Source organism: Bombus terrestris, chromosome 3 (genome assembly GCF_910591885.1).
Source record: "Bombus terrestris chromosome 3, iyBomTerr1.2, whole genome shotgun sequence".
NCBI classification, from domain to species: Eukaryota; Metazoa; Arthropoda; class Insecta; order Hymenoptera; family Apidae; genus Bombus; species Bombus terrestris.
Window position 1 is genome coordinate 17,718,837 of NC_063271.1, and position 22,846 is coordinate 17,741,682.

Consider the following 22,846-nt stretch of genomic DNA (forward strand, 5'->3'; position numbering starts at 1 on the left):
CATATGTTCAGACAAATTTATATTTTTAGAGGCATAGGTAAAAAAATAAAATTTAAATAGAGATTTGTTTCGCCGTCTAAATATAGCGACATGACATTGAAAATGCGTATCGTAACAAAGTACAAGTTCAAATGATGCTTCTTTATCGAACTATTGATTTCCTTTGCTGATTATGTATATGTATTACTGATAGGATCGAAGTGAAGAAATTGTGACGATAGCTATATATTATTCGTAATGATACAGTTAGTCAAATAGAAATTTAGCGAATCTTTTCACTGTCGATAATTACGATAAGATGATTTATTATTGCAATAATAAACGTTCGTTGAATATCTCACGCATATACTCTAATTTGATCTCTAAGTCGATTAATGTGTATACTTTCCCTTGCTATTCGCAACGATCCCAAATGTCTACAAAAATAAAATTTCCATTTTCATAGGAATCTCGGCCTAAATAGTTAAGAGAAATCGTGACGATTTTTCCTTCGGTCCCAATCTATTCGATCCCTTGTACGAAATCAGAAAGAAGCGTCCTTCGAGGCGTCTAGTGTGGCTAGCGTGGTCACATAAAAAGAAATCCCACTCGATTGTCGTAAATGGCACGAATGTGGCCGATCGTAATACCTTAATCGATGCTATAGCAAAACTGCTTTGCACAGGAGCAAATGAAGCTGTTAGCGTCGCCGATTCGTTTCTTCTTTTCCCTTTCTTCTCTATTCATCTTGTTTCCTCGTTATCGCTTTGCGTCGCGTCTTTTACGCTAATGGGCTGCCTAACGTATACATCGCATGGTTGCGCGAACGCAAAATATGTCGGTCGCAACTTTCTCTTCGTGCAGCGGTTCTCAGACACACTTCCTGCTTTTGGCGGAGCGACTACCGTGTATTCGCGTCTGGAAAGAAGGCGACAACGCGGAACAGAGAGGTGCCTTTGGGAAACTTTTCTCGCGTCGCGGCACGTTTCGAACCATTGCGTAAGTTCGATGCTGTTACGATGCCGCGTTAAAATCTTCAGATTGAATTTTCAGTTTTTTTTTTTGTCTTTACTGTTTTCTCTTCTTTTCTTCTTTTTATATTTTTTATATTCTTCTTTGCTAGATCCGTCTTTGTTGTTTTGATAAAGTGAGACTTCATCCTCAAATAATTCGTACACTCTTGGAAAACAACTTTACTTCTGTAAGTTTATTTATTACGAAGAGATAAACCGTTATCGAAATAAATAATTCGAGGTGAAATTTAAAAATTTTTTAAAAATTTGTAACATTGTACATTTTTCTCACTTTTCAATTTATAGAGTTGAGCAATGGAGAAGTATGACTGCTGCGTTGCTCGTATGCAAAAGTACGTGATCTACTGATCCAAACAAAGAGGTAATTATCTAACTATCCTCGATCCGATCGAACAAAACCAAGCCTTCGCTCGATTGCTCTGAAAGCTACTGTATAGAAGTCATTTGTTCTTCTGTTAACGTCATTCCATCTCTTCGGAACGCTATAAAGCAGCCATTTCTATGATATGAAAAAGAGCAGAGAACAATAAGGAAAAAAAAGAAAGAAACACGAAGAAAGAACAGCTGTTTGCGATAGAAACAAAGATATACGAAGGAAGGTGTGCTTCCAGCGAAATAACGCAGGAAAAACGTCACTATTTTCGGCGACGCCTACGAAATCGCAGCAAAACACGGTGTTCGCTCAAAGCTAACTCTCTCCTCGATACTAGGAACAGCTTTTCCAATCCCGGCCGTGCGCACAGAGAAGCGAGTCTTGCGCCCGTTCGGTTTACGTAATGGTAGAAACATCATCGTTAGTCGCAAGACAGTATAACGTCGAGTGCGTTAACCCCGTGAAGCCGAACACAGCTTTCTCCGCCTGGCGAGTGTTCCTCCGTTCCTCCCTCCTTCAACTGCCTTCGTCGTTCAACACTTTCCCCTTTCCTCCCGGCTGCGCTCGATTAAATTCACCTTCCCCCTAACCCCTTCCTCTAACCTTCTTCCTACCAACGTATTCATTGTCTCTGCTTGCTTCTGCTATTTCCTATTCTTTTTTCGTCTTCTTCCAGTTATTTTTCCATCCGCGGATATCTATTCGCACCTTTTGTACATTTGTATGTTTGCGCAACGTGTATCCAGATTTTTGACTCCTTACTGAAAGTACTTACAACACAACACAAGAGAAAGGGATACTCATCATCATCGAATATATGCGGGAACGCCTGCTAATTTATTAAGACAAACTGGGAATGTTGCACCGAATCAGTTGCTTCAGATTGAATTTTAAGCTTGATGATGTGTATGTAAGTTTGTGACACGTTGTGACTTTTATTTCCTAATAATGGCAATTTTATAAGAAAATTTGCGGTGCGCTTATAAGAAAATTTAGATAAAAGATTTTATTTCCATATTGAAAAGTCATAAATTAAAAATGTCTAGTTCTTAGAGAAAGATCTTAGATACATATTTATTATTCTTTACACAATTTGTATGTTTTAATAATTTGTTAACGCAACATTCTTGTGTTATTTTACTAATAATGGACGATTTACCAATAATCCCTTCGGTAGTATGCTCTTGACGGTCTATATGTCTATCGAGTCCGAATTTCCACGGTCGGCTGCGCAACTCAGGAAAGCAGTTGTGCGTGGGCCCGACGCTCTTGCGGTGCGTATGCTTCACGGAAGAGGAAGAGAACGAGGAAGAGAAACGGGGATGTGGAGGGCCGCGGTAGGGAAGGGTGGGGGAAGGACGCCCTTGCCCTTGGCATTGCCGCTCGATACGAATAGTCAGGGCTGTCCAAAACGGTGCCGCAGCGATTTAACGGAGCGCTCGAACAGCCGCCGGAAACCGAGCAGAAAGGGGAACATCAATTTCCGCTTCTGTAGCAGGCCGCAGTTTCCGCCGGCCACGGGGCCATGTCATATTTTTCTCGCCAAATTTCCGAAGGGGGAAAAGGTCATTGACCATTTTTCAGGTTCGTTCAAGGTTCCTCGTATGTGCAAGCGTGTATTTTAGCTGTACACGCTCCTTTAGGCCTCGATGAATTGCAAAATATATAATAAGAAGCGAAAGCATGAACTTTATGGTGTTAAGTTTGACGGTTTCTATGTACGTACGTTAGCCCGCGAGAGGTAGTATAATTGATTTGATTTGATCATGACTGATTTGATCTGTTGAATAAAATATTTTTATAATTATTTTTGGTAAATATAAATATTTTCAAGCAGACACATTGCAAAACTTACCGACAAAAAATAGTTGTCATATGATAAATCACTATATATGTTGGTATTCAGTATACGAACATAAATGTATATAATACGTGTATAAACATACATATTTTTCTGTATTTCTGCGAGTGTGGAAAATTTGCTGCTGTAAATTCAAACATCTTTGTGCGAAGTTTGGAAGGAATGTGTCATACACGCATGCCCTCGCCCTTGCCCTTGGTCGATACTCATCCCCTTGAAGGTTGTCTTTTTCCGAAGTGAACGCTACCCTCTGGCAGCGTTGGGTGATCTTCTTTGGCGACCACGTGGCGGCCACGTGGGTCATGCGCGCATTCTGCGCAGGTGCCGACCCAGGAAAACTCTCCGTGGGGGCGAATACACCCTTCCGCCGGTTGAGGTGAACGCACTCGACGAAAGTAGGCTAGGCGTGGCCTAATTGCGAATTTCCGATGCTTAGTGAGAATCATTCGGATGATTTTCACGCAATCAACGCAATTACCTATGTAAATTATCAGACATTAAATTCATTCATTCCAAATTATTATGTGAACCTATCATATCATATATATATATATATATATATATATATATATATGAATGAATGAATTTAATATCTATATACATATATCGATATTTACCATATTATATCATATTATATTTATATGTAATATAATATTTTAAGTGGTTTTTACATAGAATTTGTATTTTCAGAGCTGTAGCCTTTACTCAATAATATTATAGTAAGATGAAATTAGAAACGATTAATTTTCATACAATTTACGTAATAATTGTAGATATAATCAGTCACCAAGCATAAGATAACAGTTCAGAATAGATAGGATAAGCTGTATTTAAATAAAAAGTACAATATAAATTGCAGAATAGAATGAATTAAAACCACATCGACCACGACGGCCTTGGCAACGGCGAAAAGTTATCCCCTTCGAAGATCAATGACCTTGATCGGTTCTCCCGCCGGGATCGAAGCCCTCCTTCGTCCGTAAACTATGAATCAGGATGCTCTTTAGGGTCGATTCGTTGACATCTGGCTTTACTAAAAACCGCACGTCGATTAATCGATACAGGAATTATCAAGCCCATTGCAATATATTCTTTACGATGCAGAGTTTATATAGATCCGTATTCAAAACGAATTAGAATCTATGAATTCTATTTACAAGTTTCGCAAGTTTTATAAGATTCTCGAAATTGGAATAAAGTGGAAAAATACGTGAGAAGATCATTTTTTAAACGTATACTATGGGTGCGAAGGCGGTTGTGAACTTGTTTCGAACTTCAGGCAACTTGTACTTCTATTATTCCGTCGTATCTTCGTATCTTGCCAAAGGTACTAATAGAGGTATAGTGAAACGTTTCAAGTTCTCTATGCGTTTAAGCTTTCCCAGCTAGAGGTCTCGATTTAACTTACATCAAACACAACGAAACGCACAGGAAATGCTTCGGTTATACCGACACAACGTTTAAAGTCGCACTTTGTGCACGTCACGTACTATAAAATGAAAAAAATATAAAAATTGTCCTGGAAATTGTGACTAAACGAGGCTAACGTTTATTTACTTTAGAGCTTTATGTTTTGTTAAATTATTTGGATAAAATTTCAATGAAATTTTGAAAAAGAAAAACGATTCACGATTCATCTCTGTTAACCCTTAATTTCACGACTAGAGGAATTCCAATAAAAAAAATCTTTCGATATAATATAGCGAGAACAAATACGGTAATCTGATAATCTTCTGAATTGATTTATGTAAATATTTGAATACTCGTCCAGTTCGAACATACTATATCGGAATGGAAGTAACGGAAAAGTCTACATAATTGTATGACGTGATATCAAATTCTAAGCAAATAAATCTTGCAATTCGATGAAAATCATTTCCTGGCCGATATTATCTTGTGATATGCACGCACTTAGCAAAGATGCGTGCGTACACGTGCGTGTTTCTTTGCCTGTCGTAACAGTTTCCAACGGTTCTTCAATGACCTTAACCTTTTTGGAGGGCGAGGTTGCTATACAGACCGAAACAAAACAATATAATTGCCATATTGCAAGAAGAGATCGATCTAAGAGTTTCATGAGATATTTTTTTTTTTTTTTGTTTCAGGTAAGCCTGTATCATACTTTTGGGTTTGAATCTTATTTCTACATACATATAATTTTTCATCCGGCCAATTTGCCATTTGATCGTAAGTATGAGAAATCGTTGAAATTCACTATCATTTATGCGAATATCTTGCCAACAAACATATGGAAATAGGTAAATTAATAAAGAATGGAGCTGGTCAATTTGCCTTCTGTCTAAGAGGTTCGTATGAATATTTAACTTCTAAGTCACATAACGTTACAACGGGTTAAAGAAACTAGGAGCACTTGCCTTTTGTATATAATCTTTCAACAAACAAAATTCTCCGTAGCTTGAGAAACAAAGTTGAAGAGAAACATTTGCATTCCAAAGCAATCTCTCAACCAGTACTCGATCCAAATCCGCGAAGGATATTATCTCAACGAAAAATAACGGAGATGATCCGACTAGTTGGATCTTTTTCATAACTTGCTTTATCTCGCTTACCCCTTCTTAATGCCTGACGTGTACCCGTGGGGTCAAGTACAGACTGTAGAAGTTCTTAGATCGGGCGCGCATCGGAAGCAGAAAAGAGGAGCGGAAGGCAGGGACACGAATGGGAGAAGAACAGAGAATCGGAATCGAGTGTGTACGAAGGGTGAACGACCGAAAGGCAGGGGCACTAGGCTGCTACCCTCTTCGACGAGAGAGAAAGGTATATAGGGGTTACACGTCGTTCAGAAAGAGGTGACTATATCGGGAACCGTGGGCGAGAGAGGAAGAACGAACGAGGGAAGCTTTCGATAGAGAGAACACATCGGTCGACCTCCTCTCTCACCCCGTTCGCCGCTCTTTCTCTGTTTCTCTTTCGCTTGCTCTCCTTTACCGTGCCCACCGAAGAGGATCAATACGAACCACGTGGTGTAACAGCAACGCCACAGAGAACGACCAACCTAACCCTCGTGCATGCAACAACCTAAAACCAAAACCGACCAATACCACGGGGACCAGAACACCGTTTGACCCTGGGCTGACATTTTTCCTGGCAACGTTTTTTGACTTTTTCTCGAGGCCCTCGGGAGCCTACGTTCTTGTCAAGGCAAGACGATAGTCGATGTCGATTCTCGAACGTACAATTCCTCGTAGATTTGATCGTTACGTAATCATCCTTGTTTTTGTTGCATTTATAAGTTGCTCTTATAACGATTAGAATAAATCTGAAGGAAATTTGTTTGTTTTACCCGTTAAGATATCGTGGGAATACCGAGATTTATTGTAAGATATCGCGAAAGCGTTAACTAGAGAGTAATGATTTCATACTCTCTTTTTTCCTCTTACTAATTTTTACATATTTTTCCAAATTCGAACCATTCTACGTGTACATCTCTAATATACACGCGCATCTATCTGTTCACCTTTCTCAAACGTAAGTGATCGAGATTACGCTTCAAATTAGGCAATTTAATCGAAATTGAACAGACATCGCTTGGCGATATACCTACCCGAAGCAATTCTACGCTATATACCATAGACTTTAGACTTCCTTAGACTCTAGACTAGCCTTGGTAATTTACGACACTGCATTGTGTGCGTATTCCATAGCGGTGTTTCGATCGTCTCATTGGATGTAACGAGAGCGCTGCATCGAGAAAGCATTTTCTAATAAAGCTTTTACGAGTCCGCGGCAGATCCTATTTTTGGTCAGCTATCGATCGCGTTACCCTATTCGTGCACTCGATTCACCCCGGGCTTAAACCCACGTCAGTTTACCGACCAGGGAACGGCCTTTATCTTTCTGGGACACGAAGTCATCGGTGCACAGAAGCACCGATCTGCATCGATGATCTTCTGACCTCGAACACCATAGTCACGGGACTAGCTCGTTGAATTTCGAGATCACTGATCGGCTTCAAGCTCTCGGTTTAATCGCGATTTTCGACTTTCCCAAACGCCGACGTTTACGCCCGTGGCCGTCGTTGTCGCGTAGTCGTAGTCGTCGTCGTCGTCGTCGTCGTCGTCGTTGTCGTCGTCGTCGTCGTCGTCGCCGTCGTCTAAATAAAGAAGCTAACCTGTCTGTTTATAAATAAACTTCTAACCTGGAATAGCGTACTTAGATGACGAAATGTGTAAACGGAATGCGATATCGTAAAACAAACGAGAGGGGGTAACGACGATTCGTGCATATTCGTGCGTATTCGACGAATACACGGAAAAACGAGCGATAAAATAGCAACAACAAATAAAATGATAGATTGTCTGCTGATTGATAAGATCATATCAATTTGCTGTCTCTTCTATCGCTTCACGATCCTTCCAGGCGAAAACAGTTAAAACTTAAAGATGGTTGATGTTATTTTATTAATCGATTCAACGTAGTATTATAGATATCGATCCAAAAACATTTTGAGACTATGCATCTTTTTTTCCCCAAACGATCGTTATCTATTTCGACTATAATTCGCGTAGAAAATCACGATTAATTACTCGAATCACGATATCCAATTGACCAATACGTAAACAGACCTACTAATTTCCATGGCAATTATGTAGTTAAACATCTAGAATCGCAAAGTAAAATATTAATTTCGCCAGAAGTTAATCACATAAAATAACATCAAATTTATTTTATCTTAAAAAAATTTTCTTATACGCTATGAAACATCTAATTATTTGTGCGAATCGTCCATTCGTCACGTAGATATGTAGAAAAATTATAGGCAAATATTTGCGTCAATGATTTATCGTAGAATTGAAAGAGTTGATAAAGTTAATGACGACAGAATGTTGTTAGTAAAAAGAAAAATGTGTCTTCGGCATACTGTTCCGTTCGTTAAAACACTTCAACTCTGACGAGTTATGTGCCAGCATCTCGCGTCTAACGGACATAGGCAGCGAGAAGAACACAAACACGAAGAAAGAGGGTGTAAAGCCTACCCTTGTAGATTGCTTTGAAGGAGGGTTGCTATTACGGATGGTTTCATACATTGCACACCCCTGACTTCGAGTCTAGGTCGGTCATTCACCCCGTCACCATCCCCAATATTACCCGGCAACCCCTACTGACAACTCCCCACCCACGGATCCCCTGCCACCCTTTGCACACAACCGATACCCCTCTATCGCTGCTTCGCTTCCACCTCCATACCAGCTCGGTGACGTCATTGAGATGGTCCCCACCGAACGGGGCGAACCCTCCCTCTGTGATACACCGAGGACATGGAGAATGGTAGTGCTGCTCGTTCAGAGGGGCTGGGGGAATGGTTCGACGAAGAGAGAACATCGACAGTGGCGTAGACCGAGGGGGTACATCGGATTTAAAAATTCACTCATCGATAAGGGCAGGAGTGTACCAGCGATCTTGTATACAGATGTACGAATCGAAGGTGAGAAATGATATTTTTGTTGCGCGCTGAACGAATAATTATCAGTTCGGATCTCGAATGATAGGTTCCTCATATAAGATTCCCGGGATTAATTTTATACTTTGCTTTACATAAATTCGCACGATCGCAAACGCAGATTTACAATACATTATAAATAGTTTCTGTCGTTTAAATATCGTTGAGAATAGAGAAACGGGGATATCGAGAGAAGAGATGTTCACGTCGAATTATACGAAGTATGTTTCACAATTTTGAAGTTCGAAAATATTATTGAAAAATTTGCGTAGCGATGTTTCCAAAAGTTATCTTGGATTGTATCGTACCGTTTGCCTCGAAAAGGTTAAATATTAACTTCCTACTTCTGTACTGCTTTCACAATATTCTTAACATCCTCAACAAAATAGATCGATAAATCAAAGTCGACGACTTCTATCTCATTTAAGACGACACGATTTATACAGGCTACTCCGCAGATTCATTAAACGAGACTTCACGGTACAATAATCCAGCAAATCGAGCAAACCGTGAAAGGATTCGAAAAGTCGTCGAATTTCACTAACCAGACATACCTCTTAAAAATCGTAATCCTTGCTTTTCGACTTTCGATTCCTTAATTACCGCATAAATTTCAGTACCACCTGTTTCGCCGAGCGTGAACGTCAGCTTTCCGCGACTATTCCGCTGTCCTACGCTAGGTAGATACACTCACGGAAATAGCGTGCCTGTTCCAGTGTAAGGTATACAATTTTTGCCTCATTATCATTCGATTATGCTAATAAGCAAAGCCAACGAGACTCCTTTCAACTCCAACAACGGCAACTCCTTTCTCCCGATTTCTTGCAACTTTCCTGCTCTTGTCCTCCTCTTATCAGTTTCACTCTCACGCGTTACATCGTCCCTTCCAAAACTGGCTGGAAAACTTTTTTCCCACCGTAAAAAAGTAGTCGCAAAAGAATATATATCAAGTATATATTCGGGAAATGCTAGACGACCGTGACGTAACAGACTCGTCGTCGCGCTGGTTCCTCGCGAGGGAAAAGGAATTACTGGAAATTTAGTTAGCTCACTCGCTTACGTAAGCACGCGTATGTTTGCGGAACGTACACCGGGGCAGGTAATTCCAATCAATAAGCAAACTTGAACGTAAAATAGCAGCCGAGGCCTAATCGAGTCGCGTGACTCTTCGTGAAATCGCGCATCATTACTTTCAGCGTTTCTCTCTATTCAAATCGAGACTTTTCACACAGCCAAATATACACGGTGAAACACGATATAGCAGCAATTAAAATCAAATCGATCGAATTTGATTTCGTCGAAGATGCCACTTAGAAGGAAAAACTTTTATTTTACATTTTCCACGTATCTTTGCTTACTTTATTCTAAAGCGAACAGAGTACACGTTTTCGACAAATTTTCATATACAATTTTCTCGAATACGATAAGCGTAATTGTCAAACAATCGTTTAGTCGTTTAACTATCGACGATCGGTTGACTCATAAGCGGTGGGTAGATTGACTATTACCTACCACAGACGAAGGCGTATGTCGTTGGTTAGCAACGGAGACGGGAAGAGAAAGTTAAAGGAGCATAGTGCACGAGATGTGCCTATGTACGCCGTATGATTGAAAAAGTACGTTCGGATCGGCGGCGATCACACCGTGAGAAACTCTATCTAGATGCAGGAAAGTCTGTGATTCAGCCCAGGATAGAGTGCATAGTTAATCCGACACCAGTTCGCGAATTAATACCATCGACCGTTGACGATATTGTGTTGCGATTTCGAAAATCGATTGCCATCGCTTCCGCGACGGATCGTGTTCCAGTAATTCGCTGTTTGTTTCAAGTTTCTGCGTGAACCGATCGGTCCAGTGACCCGATTCGTTATTATCAAACTTTACTGTTCTCTTTGAAAGAAATTACAAGAGATTATATGTATGTAGAATTCTATTGAACACAATCTTGGAGCAAATTTTGGTTTCAAAGCAAGTTTATTTGGTCCTGCGACCATGCGATATTTTGATTAAAAATAGTTAATTGATTGCAAAATAATAAATTGATAGTGAAATTGGAGAAATAATTTTTAAATATGTCTCAAGAAGGTAATGTTTAACATGGCATATAATAATAATATAGTTTTTAAAGAACTTTTTATAGTTTTTGGTGTCTTAAATTTTCTTCAAACAACACCAGCCACCAGTAGTAGGAAGCTAAATGGATCTGCAAAAATTGTATAAAAATCCAGGACGATACTTTGCGAATATGGTATTAGAAACATTGCACCGCGATAGCAAAAGTATGTCGATTTCAACGATAACATTCGAATTGATAAATCTGCTCTAATGAAAAACGAAAAGACATTTATTTAAAGCAAAGATAACAGACATTCATATGACAGCATGGCTTTCAAATAACGCATCTACGACTCGCATTCGTAAATTCCATCGTACAGAATGGAAAGCTTCCGGAACACGTGGTGAAAAGTGCTAGCTGATCGCGCGCGAGCGCAATCTCAAACAAAACGAGACCTCGTTCGAAAATCGCTTCCAGGCTATTGCGATATAACTTCGGACTGATCTCGAGCGAAAAAGAGGAGCTGTAAATTCGCATCTCCAAAACCTCGCTCGTAAAGCAAACAACGCCGATATTCGAGCTCGATATACCAAATCGGGCGAACCTCGCCGGGAAATTAATTTTCGAATCGTTCGTTGAACGTACGAGGCTGTGGCTTTTCGACGATACGACAAATCACGATGATGAGAACCGCTGCTCGGGCAAGGCTACACTGTGAGCGCAAAAGGTGAATGCATCCGCGCTTCCTACATTTACGCAATCGATTCCTCGAACTACGGTTCGCACATTGGAATCGACACGTTCACCATCTTACGTACACGTGTGCACAAGTCCCGCGATATCGCGTGAACACTAACGTGAAAATAATCGTTTCTCATGGATTCGCGAAACGCATCCAGGTCTCATTCAGACGGTTACAGACAATAAGCGTGAATGAAGGAACGGTTTGATCCGAGTCGCGACTTGCTACCATTTGATGGTTAATCCTTTCACGCTCGTATATCGCGTACAGGCAGTATTGTATCACTATGGTTGAGTTATCAATTAATTGAACGATAAATGTCTTTGTGTTTAGTAAAATTGGTCTCGGACTTCAGTACGTTATTGATTTCTAAACAATTGTCCGATTAAAGCTACTTTCTACCCAAATTTTCAATTAAATTTCACTTCCATCAATTATGATACAGCCTCTTGACAGAAGTTTCATTAATTACAAAACAAATTTCATTCAAACAGAAGCACATGTGACAGTTACATTCTCTTCAAAGTTGCTGCCAGTTAGTCCGGGCATCTGGATTTTCTTGCCCATTAACCCATTCTCTAAACTCGACAGCCGTCGAATACGAGGCCTAAAATCAACTATTCGATAGGCTAGGCAAATGCTTCTCGCTTGCGGATGTCAAGTGACACTACGTGGCGGGAAAACGTCAAACGAAAAGTTTAATATTTGAATACTATGTTACTTTACTTTAGTCGTCGTTGCTCTGTATACAACTCATCATGATTCAATTAATATAGTTTCTTATTACACTAATGGTCGTGTGTTATGTCGAAACATATCGTTTACCATTTGACGGAAATACGAATTTCTAATATAACAAACAATAAATTAAATATATATTTATAAAAATAAATGATAATGGTCAAGGTAGCAGTAACAACATTGTAGATACATAAAGCTATAGAAAATGTTTGGAACATATAAAAACGGTCATATAATGTTTGCCAGTTCCGAATGAATTTATCGTTAATTAGAAATTCGTTCAGATGATCCGAGTGGCAAATCTGCGTTCATGCGCTCGAATTTCTGGTGAAAGCTGCTGTTCACCAGCCCTTGACCTTCCTTCGGCCGAATTCCAGCCGATCGTATCGTCGAGGACTCGTTTCGTAACGAGATACGGTTTCGAGGTAGTCAGAGGACCGGTGAAAGGCTTAAAAATATTTTCGTGCGACAAGCTTGAAAGCGACCGATGACAAGCGAAAACGAAAGGATTCTCCAGGAACACGACGCCCCTGATAGCGGTGCGTTCGCACGTGATCACACTGTTACAGCCGGCGCCGTTGCTTTCGCAAGACTTTCCCCATTGTTTAAAAAATAAAACCGCGACCGTCCCTTGAGGTCGTTCAACCGATTCGAACAAGCGCGTTTTAAGCAGGTCGTTCAACTTTACCGCGCGTTTGCGACTGTTCGAAGTCATCGATTCGATAGGCCTACACGAATTTCGACGTGATCCGTCGATAGAAATTACAGATAAGAAATGATCTGGCTGATAGTGATATGTTATGTGGCTGATTGTGTAGCGGCGTTTAGAAATTACGAATTTTTAGCGTTGATATCCAATCTAATAAATATTATTTGACGATACGTTTGTCGAATACCGAGTGATTTTACACGCTGTGAAATCGGCCATATCATATGCAACTACCTGATGTTTGTTAAGCTCCCACTTTTTTCGATTCCTCGACAAAATCACCGCATAGTATTTGCAATTCGTAAGCGGCATACGCCAAGCAGAGACGATATACCGCTAGCCCGCATTCACATGTCGCAACACAGAGGCCAATTGCGAATAAACAAAGTCGAAGGTCGATCTTTCGGCGTGGATTCAACCAACTTTCTCCGGTACTCGTCGATGTCCCTAAGTCTAGAGCGAATCGCATCGATTCCAACACGACAGGAATCGAAGAATCGTGGCCGGCTCGAGTAGGAGGCGAACTTAACGATCTTGAGATCGCGCTGCTCGAGGCTCTCCTTTCACGAGCCTCGAAGAAAAGCAGAAGCGGAGGGAAAGGTCAGACCAACGAGGAAGTGGCCGAGCAAAACGCGATAATAAACGAAAGAATACTTTCTACTTCGTTGAGAAGAGGTCTTCTGCAGCCTCCTAAATGGAACGTGACGCGGTGCGGTGTTAAGCATAGATTCGTGTTTCCAAGAAACTAATGCGGGCGCGGCGCATTCGCGGTTCACACTTCTTGCGCCCGATGACCGAGCAAACGAAAGCGTGTCGAAATGCATTTCGCGCTACGGAAAATAAAATTTTCGATGTCGGAATCGCTTCGTCGTCAGTCGTCCTATTGCTTTTTTTTTCGAAAGTTTAAAATCATCAGATTTCATGATATCTAGAATCGAAAAAAAGTCGCTTCAGGATTTTGTTTCCCATATACGTATATATTAAAATATCTTTCATTAAATCGTTCATATCTTACAAAACAAGGAACCTAACCACCTATTCAACGAAAGAACTCATTCACCGAACAGTCCAAAAGAGCTTACCGCGTATTACAAATCTTCCTCAAACCCAACGCTACATCCCTGCCCTCTAGAGGCAAATTATCAGTGAAATCCATTTAAAGGAAGCGTCGCGTCGCGAACTTCCTACCAGCAAGATTCTATTCCTATCCGACAGAAAAATTCTTAAGCGCGTCTCTTAGTCTGCGCTTAACTAAGCGAGTTCGTGAGCTTTCTCAAAAGCTCTCGTATGTAGGACGCGTCGCGTCGGTAACCTCAGTATCGGGGCACACGATTTCGAGGAGGTCTATTTCTCTCTCCCTTGCTGTTCCACTCCGCGACGATCTGCGTAATTACGTCCTCTCCTAGGCTAGGTCTAAACGCGTCGATGCTAAGCTAAGCGAGCGTTTCTCCGCGCAATGTACAATGGCAACGGCATTCGACCCACGCTATTGCTGGCTGGCAGTGAAACCTCTGGTGCACCTTCGTCCGCACGCATCCACTTATTCCGCGAGCTGCGTCGCGCGTATGTTCGTCCCGCCTTGTCCGACCAGCCATTCGTAGAGAGGTAAGTACTGGCCGTTGGATAAGATCGGAACGTCTTCGAGTTCCCTTTATCCGGTCTTTGCCGTTTGTTCTCTCACATTTATTTCTGAAAAACGTACACTATTGTCCATACTTGTTTGAACGCTTGTTTGTTTTTAACACCATGTAAATTAAATCACAGATAGAAGGATTTACAATGATTTTCTTATTTAATTGTTATTATCGTAGTTATATGCAAGGTGTTTACAAGATTTTTCGCCGTTTATACTAGTTATGAAGAATAAGAGGAATAAAAAAATGATCAACCCTTAATTGGTATCGTTTGATCGTAGATGACCCGTAACATAAAAAAGTTATGTTATTTAATTATAGATTACTTCATTTGAGTTTGAGTTCTATACTTTACGCGATAAAAGCTATTAATAGCATTTATGCAACAACGTATGCTACAGATCAACCGTGTATCCAAATACTTATAATCAGCATCTTACATAATAGTCTAGCTACTGGATTTATCTGACAATCGTTCAAATCCACAGTCAACGACATTCAACGCATGCTGTACGTCACCAAGTATCCGTGTTTTATAATCGCTACATAGTTTATATAATAATCTATCGACATATCACATATACGATTATTACTCTTATTTTGCGAAGACATTCAATTCGATAAATCGAGCTATATAACGTATCTTACGTTTCTGCGGACAACGCTGTTCTTTTCCCACGACGCATATCAAAGATAAGGATCTACTCTATATTCGCGATGATTAATAGGTCATAAGCGGATGAAACGATGTACACGTATAGGAGTAAAAGAACAAATGAGAGCGCACCGTGCTTCCTGCGAAGGGAATCGATTTGATATCGACGATCCATGGTAACGAATCACAGTCGTTCGTCACTAATGGTCTACCGATTCTGTATGACGAGAAGCTTTGACTTTGGCAAACAGCACTGAAAGGAAAAATGGATGTTGAGGTGGTTATAACGTGTAGGTATATTTAATAATGTAATGAGTGGATGAATTCGTAATAGTCAGATGTATTAAAATAAGTACAAGTATAAGTACAGAGATAGTGTATACCGATTGTAATCGTCGCTCGTTCAATGCTACTATACCAATCGAAGAAAGGATAATAATACTAATGACATGGGGAGCACGTTTATACATTTATATCAACGGACGTTACCATCAAAAAAGTTGATCTTGTTGTGTAACTCTGGCTGAAGGTTACAAGAAACGGCAATAACAATCTGTTCAAAGTTCTTTTACCTCTAGACCCTGTAACCTGAAACAACGTTAGTATCCAAAGGCACAATAATATGGATCTCTCCCAGATTTGAATTTTCCATTTCCAATTGAACTTTTTCTACGCTCATATGTCGCTACAATGTGTTCAGTTACTCGGGCAGTATACACTGGCACGGAAGGGCAATTGTCTTAATTAAACACGAGACTTTTCTGCGAGTAGTGTAGGACTTTGAATGGTCCGACCAAAGAAGTTATTTGTGCATAGAGTCTGTTGTATCTGTTATCTTTTCTATGGTGCGTTTTTCGCACAAGTCTTTTGATATTAATTTAAGAAAGAAAAGAGTTTTAAAGACACGCTTACTATAAATTTAAGAAACGTTTTAACGCATAACTTAAAGTGAGATGAAAGCGCAACCTAATAGGGATGTTTTGACAACCGGCATATAATAAACAATAAAGAATTATCGTATTAAAGAACTATTTATGTTTGAAAATTCTGTCGTTATTTCTATGCCAACTAATAAAATAATATTTAGGCTAGGTTTACTGAGTAAATGTTTCCAATTGTGTCGTTATTTCTCCGATGTGAATACTCCTACGTTTCTAAACAATTTATTATTGAATTTTTCTATTTTTGTTGGTATTTTCGCATATTTCTCCTTTAAACAACAAATTAAAATCAATTAACCTTTATCAATTAAATAAAACTCTGTTTCGTTGCTAAACGAAACGCCTAAGATGCACTTTTTGTTAAGTTCCAATGCATCAAATAACAAATTCTTAAACACGCAGTAATCACGACCTTCTTTCACGAAACAACGCTAATTTTCAAAATTCCGTTGATTTTGTTTGTGCAAACGAACGAGTAATCAATGCGATTTCTAGTTTCATTAAAGCGTAGTATCACGCGCGAAAGTTATCTCCCTGATTATGTATATGAATCATTACGGACTGTAATAAAAAAATTAAAATAAAATTAAAATTAAATAAAATAAATTAAAATTTTTTATTATTTGGATATGTATTTAAATAGGTATTATTGAGATATTGTATTTGTCGGAGAGCCAGTAGGATCGGAGGTGTGGGCAGGTAATGACTCTTCACCAGTATTAGCCATTGTCAAGGTATGATCCAGAGTTTATTGACACAAGTATAGAGATGTGAGGTTTGACAAATAAACTGCGGCGGTTAGGTACTCGCGATGCGAATGACAATAGTCTTAGGTCCGATAACGAATCCGCGGTCAACGGGACTCTTTTATCCTTTACTCGTTGGCAACTCCTAGGTGGCACTCTCAGTTAGCACGCGAACTAAGCACTCCGTCAAAATGATACCTTAGTCGTACTCGAAGCTCTCACTGTGGCACTGTTTCGGAAAAACTGCTCTTCTCTCTCGTGGCCCCAGGCCTTTTATATTCGTGAAGACAAGTCTTCGTTCGGAGAGTGAGGGAAATTGCTGTTATTGTTAAATTGGTCAGTCTTCGGAAGTGTCATTTGCGGGAAAAGACTGTTTGCCTATTTTCGTTAATTAAGGTTTAAGGTTTATGACGGGTCATTAGGCTGGCTGTAGATGTTTTGCGAATATGTCTCGACAACCGGCAATCGACCTACCCATAGAATAGGGTCTGCTTATGACGAGCCACGAGACAGAAACCGTTAGTATGCTTACTGTCGAGTGCCGTTACAACTATTTCTTTTTATGGAGGACTATAGACTTTTTCATGACTTTGTTAGAAAAATGTTCGTCCCTTGACCGCGGCTACGTTCGGTGACTGGTTGTCACCTCGAACCCAAACTCATTCTCATAGATTGCAGGCAATTACAATCGGGCTGAACGACGGTGATTGTTTAACTACGGCTATGGTGGAATCCAAACTACAATATTAGAGGTTTTTCCCCGGTTTCGACGGAAGGCTCCGGTGTCTCTCCATCTCCGACATATATATATTATTAAGAAGCTACGCCAGATTTAAGAATGTTAGATTAGAAAAGTTGGTCATTGAGTTTAGGATTCTTTATCTGAACGAAAGGTAACTATGGAATCGAATGTTTTAAATAGAACTATTTTGGTGCAGCTTTTGTAATTCGTATTTAACCATCGGTGATGGTAATAAAACAAGAATATATACTTGACGTAATAAATGTTGCAATTATCGTAGAATGAATAGAAAATGCTTTTTATATACGTCCTTCGTTAGCTTTTCGGCGCTCTATTCGAATAAAGTGGAGTTTAGTAACTCTAACAATGAGTTCAACGAGTTTTGTACGAAAAGAAATATATTAATTATTTTTTGTATACTTTAGTGCGTAATGAATTCTTCGGGTGAAGAAAGATAAAGTGGTTGAATTTTATACAAAAATTAAAATTATGAAACGATACAGTATAATAATGTATTTGAAAAATACTCCAAATAATTTATTTTAACAAAATTTCTATAGAAAAGATGAAGGATTTGTTATTATTTAGTTAAAGTATGAGGTTGTATTCTATCAGATATATAAATTGAAAATATTTAGAAAATATTGCTTTCAACTTCTTTACAGTCTGTACAAGCAATTTTGAAACAAACAGAAATAGCAAAGTGAAATTCATAGACTCGATAAAATTCCATTATTACATAAATCTTGTATGAAAAGGGGATGATATATTTTAATAATTATTTTACACGCGAAGAGAAATTTTTACGTGGGCTGAACGAACAGTCGCGTTGTTCCGTGGGAAGGCAGAGTTAGTACACAAACGTTTCACTCTCGACGAGCTGGCTGGATAACGGGGCTCTGTTCACGGTGCGGCGCGGCGGTGGTATGTAGTAGGTAGTACCTCGTCGAGAAAGAAGGGAAAGTAGTTCTGTGAGTCAGTGGGGCTTGCGGTACCCCACGACGTTCAACGGTTAAGCAGTCTCAAGCTTCGGAACGGGAAACGGTAATCCAGATGAGCTGTATTATTTATCCTTTTGGAAACGTTCGTCTTCTTCGGGAACTTTATTCTAGCGTATTCGATGCCTACAACTTTTTTTTAGCGTACTTTGCGTTCATACCATTTGTATTCTTCTAACGTCTCTAACGATTCCAATACTTTAGCTTGCACATTTAATTTTACACGTTGAAGTACGCTTGCGTATTTTGCGGCTAGTAATTTCAATGCTTTAGTATTTTTGTTACAAATGCGTGAATATTGTGAAGTCTTTAGAAGGATTTGATCGATCTTAAATTAGAATTTTTCATGAGGAGAATTTTATTGACTTTTTAGGAATTTTTGGCATTTCGCGGTGCATTTTAAACGCATCGGTTTTGCATTTCTTTTAATATTTTTCATAGCGACAATTAATTAATTTACGATTCTATGTTATAATACGATATATTATCCAACGACGATTAAGAAATTCCACTTTCAAAAAAATTAAGGACCAAAAAAATAACAAACACTTTTCTTATTGCAAAAGTATTTATTACTTTTCACAGAAACTTGTATTAAATCTCTTAACTTTCCCTAACATCGCTAACTTTTTATAACTTATGATCGTGCTATGAATATACCACAAGACTAATTGTTTACGGGAAAAAACAAGCACGCTTATTATTAACGACAATGGTTAATCACTTTTTAAGTCACGACAAAAAGAAATCAAGACATTTATATCTGTCCTAGGTGTGTGCAATATTTTATTGCTCCCTCTTGTGTACTCTATTCATGCCGCATGCACGTTTCTAATCTCCACCGTCTTTTTATATTCCCAAATATACAAAGAAGTGGAAAATGTAAATTGAACCATTAATACGTTTCTTAATGGATTAATACAAGGAAACATTAGAAAGTAAGAAAACAATAATTAAAAAGCTCAAGCTTGGTCACTCGAAAGGGGGTCACTTCTATAATGTTCATTCATGAGGCTATCTAATTAGAATGTCCACCTTCGTTTCGTAAACTGATGCATCCTCTCTCCAGATAGCTCGAGATCCACGACGCGCAGAGGTACATTCTAAACCACGAACGATAGCGTTCGCTTCGTTGAAAAGGAATTCGTTAGGCGCTCCCGGGAGCGTGTAATTTTTGCTTTCTCCCGAGGACCGGCACGGGGTAATAGTGGAACGACGAGTGACACACTTGCCGAGGAACGAGGGAACGAAAGAAGGAAAGAAGGAAAGAAGGAAAGAACGAAAGAACGAAAGAACGAATGAACGCGGCGCGCGGCAGTCCGGGGCTTCCTAGAAACGCGCGCGATGGAGCAACGAGCGAGTAGAGAGCCTGACTACCCGTCACCGGAAATAGATTGTTCGTTGGTGAAGCGGTCGCTTAATACCGCGACAAACAATAGTTGACCCGAATATGCAGGCTGAAATGACGAACGAGTCTCGACCCTGATGAGACGAAAGCTGCTCGTTACGAACAATTGCACGCTGAAAGGTCATTAACCGCGGCCGATTACCGACCGTCGTGAATCTAGCGTTCCTACTGCCTTAAATATTCCCAGTCAGAAATCATGGAGAACACACTGCGTGCCAGTGATCCTTAATAGGCCCTCAACAACGTGTCGCTTACGTGAATAATTTGCCGCTGAAACGATCGACAGAACGGGGATATTGTTCGGAACAGGAAGCGTCGCGTCGCATCGCTCCTCGCATCTGGGCTTTACATCATGTTGAACGCAACCTCCAGCCAGTGGTAATTTATGATGGGATGCTTGTATATGACTGGCAAATCGCTGGCTGTTTGATGATCCCGTCGAAAGTGAGAAGCCAAGTCTTTTGGAAACAAGAATTTAGAGAAACTCCTTAATATCCAGATGTTCTACCTATGACTGTGGCGGATTTGCATAGATAACATAATACGACATGAACTAAAGAGATTTATAGGAACGAAGCATATGAATATTCAACAGAATTTGTTAAATTCTTTCTAGGGAATCGATTACACGAAATATTCTAAGGGGTGTTTCGACCAAAAATATCGAAATTATCGGTTGAATGTTGGAAAATTCTTTCGAAAGGTTATCGAAAGGCAACTAGATAGTTGACTGTCGTCGTTTAGAAGCTTATTCTAGTCGAGTACAGGGAGATCGTAATTGTAGCGGCGATAGCGAGAGTCAGCTAGTTTTGAGGTCAGGGCAACGACGCGACGCGACGTGGAGGATCTTTGTGACGTACACTGTTCCAAGGAGCGCTCCGGTTAGCCTTCCACCTGAACGATCCCCCACTCAGCCTCCTCCTTTTCGCAGCACTGTTCTTCCTGTCGCGATATTGTCCAACAGCTTTAAACGAATTCCCTTTGATTTCCAAGAATTGAAACGAAGTTCTCTTCTTTGGAATATAAACCTTCCAGTATCGACTATTCCAGTATCAATTATCTCCTGTTTTTATTAATTTTAATTGAGAGATTTAATTTGAACGTTGAGTTGTGATAATCTAACAGGTATATTTGATATAAACGATTAAAATGGAAAGATCATCAATTAATTTGTAGTAACAAACAGAACTACGTTTGTTACACATAAAAGATAATTTTACCGTGAATATGATACACTATAATGACTATTTTGATTGCGTATGTTTTTTGTAATCTTTTCATTGGCTATCCTGCTCGAGATATTTTGGACACGTTTTTATATAACGACCTGATCGAAAGATCAAGATCAAGAGAGTCGAGGCTGTGTGGTCGAGATCGAGCTCGGTCGCAGCTGTGCTAAAACGCACGATGCGATCCTTGGTCATGGGCTCGCGAGTGTAACGTGGTTCGGAAGGTGAAAGTTTTCGGTTATCGAACATCGTGGCCTAGACCGTAAAAGAATAACAAGAACACATAGTATACAGTATACAGGCTGACGAGAGTTCTCGTAGTCGTAGGCAGTTTATGCCTCGCTGCTTTCTCTTTTCATTCTAAATACTTCCCCCCAAATTGTTTTCTTAGTCTGCTTTCGTCTCGAATCTTGAACAGTTCGTTGTTCCTTTCTATGTGTGCGTTCATATTAAAATCGATAAATACATTATCTTCGTTTCTTTTGTCGGGGGTAATTACATTCATAAGATTAATCTAATTAAAATCTCCTTATACAAAGTATACAAACAGATATAATAAATAGAGTAAATATTACGGCACTCGAATAACGTACAGAATATAAGAGATTAATATAATATAATAGATACGTTAAGATATAGAAATGGCTACAACTTTCTTGAACACTAGGCAAAAGTCAGGGCGCGGAAAATCGATCGATCGATTTTATTTCTAAAAATATCAATCTATTGCCGCAACCGACTCAAATATCTCGTCTAAACCATTATGAAAGAATAAAATGCATCGACACGACGTTTAATCTTCGAACGGTATTGTGGTCGAAATCCACGAAGAAATTTTACAGCGATGCATTCTACTTAAGACAACAGCCCAGTTCGTGGCGACAATATTTCGTAACACGCGTGTCACGCAATCATGTGAAATTCGCACGTTCAGCGCTTAAAATTGGTGTTTCCAACGAGATATCGACGGAGGCTGTGTCCTCGAAATTCTGCGATACGCTATTAGTTGCGGCGAATTTCAGCGGATAGAGCGAAGGCAGCTCTTGCATTTCTGCATTTCCCTCCATTTGTGCCGTGACGGCACAGTAACGACGTTTCTATCAACAACGCGGTTCGGTTACGTAACAAAGTTTTCATTTACGAACGATAAGACAAGCGTGTTACTTGCTTAATTACAACTCTATGCGTGTTAATGTTGACCACGTATTACCACGTTTCTTAGCCTGCGAGACTAATTCTGTTTAACGAACGACTCGATGTTGAAAATTGATAAGAATGAAATTCGTGGCAAGTTGAAACGGTAGAAATCGATCACTGAGAAAAATGCAACTCGTCGACCGAGTAAAGGTGTCGAAATTAAAAAAAGAAAGATAGGAGAAAAGAAAAAGTACGAGCGAAGGAAATGTCATGCAACTAGGTGCATAGTCGAGACAGGGGAATAAGAGCGAAAAGCGAGGCAGTTTTCGATCTGGTAACACGGCAGTGCTCGGTAGATAGCATGCGGATAGAGTTTTTCCGCGAGCGGCGTGCGTAACGC

At 39.8% G+C, this 22,846-nt stretch overlaps 1 protein-coding gene across 1 annotated transcript in view; it reads left to right on the forward strand.

The window, feature by feature from the left end:
- Positions 1-22,846, forward strand: part of LOC100643387 (hormone receptor 4) — a 150,673-nt gene that overhangs the window by 82,771 nt on the left and 45,056 nt on the right. The gene's annotated exons all lie outside the window — the stretch shown is intronic.